Here is a 5,161-nt window from a genome sequence, read left to right on the forward strand (position 1 = left end):
CCTAGTAGAGAGGAGGACGGTGATATATGCTTAATGTTGAAGGGCAAGGGTAAAATACTTAATGAGAATTTTGCATCAGTTTTTGCTAAGAAAGAGAATGCTGCCAAAATATCCATAGAGGTGGAACTAATCGTGTGCCAGTAGACACAGAAGCTTTTCTGTGTCATTGGCACACGAGGGAGATAAAGCACATGCTTTATCCACGGCGGGATTTTCCTGGAACTGCCCACCAGCCTGTCGCCTGAGACTATAACTTGATGGGCGGCTCCCCGTCCCAGACATGGCTGACTACTCCCCCGCTCTTACTGCCTGCCGTAAGTGTATTGTAAAAGTTTAGAGGTCGGCAACAAGACCGTTTGCCTAGGCTATGAACGCACTTTCTTTGGCCATCAAGCCCTGGAGTGGGACTAAAACCCAGAGCTTCAGAGAAGCTCCAGCCCCCCACGAGACCCCCCAGTTAAACTTCATGGAGGGGGGAAGTATTGATTGGGGCGGTGTACTGGAAAGGATGGCGGTGCTGAGGATGGATAAGTCACCTGGTGTGGATGGCTTGCCCGAAGGTTGCTTGAGGAATTGGAAGAGCAAGTGGCGGAAGTGATTGCCAAAATCTTCCAATATTCCCTAAATAGAAAGCAGATTTGAGAGTGGTAAATACGACACCCTTATTCAAGAAGGGCTGTCAAAACAGTCCTATTAACCTTGTCATTTTAACACCAACGGCTGGTAAAGATTTAAGAACAATAATCAAGGGGGAAAAAACAGCAACAGGCCTTTGGAGCGGTTTGAGTTCTTTTTAACGGAGGGGCAATGCTGACTTATACAATGCAAGCCCTGCTTGATTAATCTAAATGGAGCGTTTGTTGAAGTTACAAGGAATGTTAATGAAGGGAAGACAAAGGACATTGTCTATACGAATTTTGAGAATCTGTATGACAAAGTGCAACCCAAAAAACTAGTTCACAAAATTGAGGCTCATAGAATAGGGGGTCAGCGTCAGCTTGGATAGAAAAAAAGACAAAGGCTGGAGAACAGAAACGAGCGAATCACGGTAAACGATTGCTCATCATGATGGAGGATGGTAGAAAGTGATGTTCCCCAAGTTTCAGTGCCAGGCAAAGAGAGCAAGTTCTCAAAATTTGCCGTTGATACTGAGCTTGACTGGAAATGAAGATGAAACCAACTGAGTGCACCAGGACATAGATGGACTGGCAGAATAGGAAGGCAACAGCAGATGTAGACTTAATGGCAGTTTTGAAAGGCATGCAGGGATAGAGAGATTTAAGAGTTCATGTGCATAGACTTTCCAAGTTGGGAGGATCTATCCTCAAAGTGATTGGCAAAACATGAGGGTTCTTGGGATTCACAAATAGAGGCATTGAGCACAAACACAAGGAAGTCATACTGAACATTCATTAAACTCTGGTTAGGCCCCAACTGGAGAATTGTGGCCAGATCTGGTCACCGCACTTTAGGAAGGAAATGAGGGTACTTGAGATGGTGCAGAGGAAATTTTCCAAAATGGTTCCAGGATTTAGGGATGCTATCTGCAAGGTTAGGTTAGGGAAGCTGGAGTTGTTCTCCTTAGAGCAAAGGAGATTGAGGGGATACTTGAAGGAGGTGACAAGGTTACGACCGGTGTAGACACAGCTGGGGTCTCAGTTAGCTATGTAGCCAGCATGTGGCTCAGAATAATTCCAACATCGCGGGGTTTGATCCCTGTTCGCGCTGACGTCAACTTGGGCCCTGCATCCGCGCCCTTTCCCGTAATACAAATGACCACATAAGTCATGGCTCAACCACCGTCCGGTAATGACGGATGCTTCACAGCTAAGAGGAAGATACAATAGAGACTGTTCGCCCTAGCTGCTGGTAGAAGGGCCAGGGGTACAGGTTTGGTGCTTTGGGCAAGAGATACAGGGTGGTTCTGCAAAAAAGCGCTTGCACACAAGAGTGGTAATGACCTGGAATTCACTGTCATTGGGAGTGGTGGAAGCGGAGACCACCAATGATTTAAAAATGAAATTGGATTGACACGTGAGAGCAATCATCTCGCAGGGTCACGGGAATAGAGTGAGAAAATGGGATATTTCTATTGCTCTATAGAGAGCCGGCGTGAAACCGATGGCTGAATGGCCCCCTTGTGTCCCGTAAATGCAGGATGATTCGGTGCCTGACAAGGGAGCAGCGACGACTGAAGGAAGATTTAATCTAGTGTTAATGTAGTGGTTTAGAATTATGTTGGGTTTACTCGGCTAAGTGCAATTTTTCCAATCTCAGGAGTTCAGTTAGAGGACACAGATGGCTCATGGAGTCAATATTCCTGAGTGAACATTGGGATGACGGCTGAATGTAAGAATAGGTTCAGCAAAGCTTTGGGTCAGCTGATTATGGTGTTTGGCAAAGGGGAAAATGCGAAATTTTCTTAGACAGCGAGCTGCTGGGACCTGCAATTCTCTGCCAGAAAAAATGGTGGAAACAGCAGGTTCAATAATAAATTCCGAAGGCGAATTTCTTAAATACAGTTAAAGCAACATTTGCAAGGCTATAGCGAGTTCAGAGACTGGGCAATCTGGGATTCTTCTCTCTAGAGCATGGATGGTTAAGGGGAGATATCATATAGAAAATGTGACCCAGTGCGGCATCAGGGAGCCCTAGCAAAACTGGAGTCAGTGGGAATCAGGGGGAAAACCCTTCACTGGCTGGAGTCATACCTAGCATAAAGGAAGATGGTTGTGGTTGTTGGGGGCCAGTCATCTCAGCTCCAGGACATCACTGCAGGAGTTCCTCAAGGTAGTGTCCTCGGCCCAACCATCTTCAGCTGCTTCATCAACGACCTTCCTTCATCATAAGGTCAGAAGTGGGGATGTTCGCTGATGATTGCACAATGTTCAGCACCATTCGCGACTCCTCAGATACCGAAGCAGTCCATGTCCAAATGCAGCAAGACTTGGACAATATCCAGGCTTGGGCTGACAAGTGGCAAGTAACATTCGTGTCACACAAGTGCCAGACAATGACCTTCTCCAACAAGAGAGAATCCAACCATCCCCCCTTGATGTTCAATGGGATTACCATCGCTGAATCCACCACTATCAACATCCTGGGGGTTACCATTTACCAGGAACTGAACTGGGCTAGCCATATGAATACTGTGGCCACAAGAGCAGGTCAGAGGCTAGGAATCATGCGATGAGTAACTCACCTCCTGACTCCCCAAAGCCTGTCCACCATTTACAAGGCACAAGGCAGGAGTGTGATGGAATAGTCCCCACTCACCTGGATGAGTGCAGCTCCCACAACACTCAAGAAGCTTGACACCATCCAGGACAAAGCAGCCCACTTGATTGGCACCACATACACAAACATTCACTCCCTCCATCACCGACACACAGTAGCAGCAGTGTGTACCATCTACAAGATGCACTTCAGAAATTCAACAAGGCTCATTAGGCAGCACCTTCCAAACCCCTGACAACTACCACCTAGAAGGATAAGGGCAGCAGACACATGGGAACACCACCACCTGGAAGTTCCCCTCCAAGTCACTCACCATCCTGACTTGGAAATATATCGCTGGAACTGTCGCTGGAACTTCCTTCCCAACACCCACGCCACATGGACTGCAGCGGTGCAAGAGACAGCTCATCACCACTTTCTCAAGGGCAATTAGGGATGGGCAATAGATGCTGGCCCAGCCAACGAAGCCCACATCCCGTGAAAGGATGAAACAAATTCGATTTGTTACTTCTCGAGATCTATTTGATGTTCAATGATACGTCCTATTGTCTGTTCTGCTGAAGATCAGAAGCCAGGTCGACCTAAGGTCGCTAGTCAAGTGGGGGTAATGCAGCTCTGCCAGTCAGCGTGCTCAGATGGCGTCCCCTGAGAAATTAGAAAGTAATCATGACTGTATTGGTGGCTCCATGTTTAAGGTGTTCGAGTGGTGTTAATCAGGATGTGATCAAATGATTGTATGTTCCATTCTTTCCGCAATGGGATTTCACACTACTTGTGGGACAAGGATCTGGGAATGTTTCACACCGGTCGGTTCCAACAGATCATAAGCTGATGTGATGGAAATGCCCGTTTGTACAGCAGCTTCATCTGCAACATTGCACACCCGCCCGCACAAACAGGTCTAATGATGAAAGCCACCTGCTTGGCCAACTTTGCATGCATTGGAAAAGCACGAGTTGAAGCCTCTCGTTCATTGGACAAGGTGGCCGAGTGGTTAAGGCGATGGACTGCTAATCCATTGTGCTCTGCACGCGTGGGTTCGAATCCCACCCTTGTCGTTTTTCTGAAGGTGCTCCGTTTTGTATTTGAAGTGGTGAGATGCTGGAAACTGTGGAGGAACAGAGACACCAGTACACAAGCCAGTTGGACACTGGGAAAGTATGATCTAATTCACTTTCCCTACACGGATCTGCTGATTCTCTAATCTGGGTAGAGAGTTTTTCTAGTTTCTTCCATCGGGAGATAAGAGCATAAGAGATATAAATGCTTTAGATACATATAGACATGGAGGAGGACCCCAGACAGAGGGAAATATAATGAGGAAGTGCTGAAAATGCCCGGGGAATAGAGGAAATTAGTGTACAGCATCTGGAAGAGAAGATTGCAATATTTTGGGCACACAACTGAAGCAGCCGGTAGACGGAGAGGGTCAAGTAGAAGAGTGAAGCAGGTCTAGGACTGGACGGTGGATCTAATGGACTGGATGCAGTTGACCCCTATGGAATGTGAAAGGGCTGCACAGGGCAGACAGAGGTGGAGACCTATAGCAGTCAACGTTCTGGGGGAAACGATGATAGCATCAAACGAACGAACGAGATGCGTTTGACTCCTGACTGACGATGTATTCCAAACCTCGAGGCAAGCCTCCCCCTTTTTATCCCTGTCTCAGTCTCAGTTGGAAGCGGCCCGTAGCGAACCCCTAACCTCGCTAGGAACAGGCTGCGGGGAAGTGGGGGGTGTATTGGCAATGTCGGTGTTGTGTCCCCAGGTTGTAAACGACTCGCTGTAATTTTCCATTATTTTCAATAACCCAAAGGGCCCAGGCAAATGCCCTGAGGGATATGGGTTTAACTCCCACCATAGGAACTGGTGGATTTTAAATTCAGTGAACAACTCTGGAATATAAAGCTAGCCTCAGTAATGG

General features: G+C 47.3%; 1 non-coding gene across 1 annotated transcript; it reads left to right on the top strand.

The window, feature by feature from the left end:
* The first annotated feature begins 4,213 nt into the window (after nucleotides 1-4,213).
* Nucleotides 4,214-4,295, top strand: trnas-gcu (transfer RNA serine (anticodon GCU)). Its single transcript has one exon. It is a non-coding gene; the product is annotated as a tRNA-Ser (tRNA).
* Nucleotides 4,296-5,161: the final 866 nt, after the last annotated feature.

This window comes from Cetorhinus maximus, chromosome 31 (genome assembly GCF_964194155.1).
Source record: "Cetorhinus maximus chromosome 31, sCetMax3.hap1.1, whole genome shotgun sequence".
Lineage (NCBI taxonomy): Eukaryota > Metazoa > Chordata > Chondrichthyes > Lamniformes > Cetorhinidae > Cetorhinus > Cetorhinus maximus.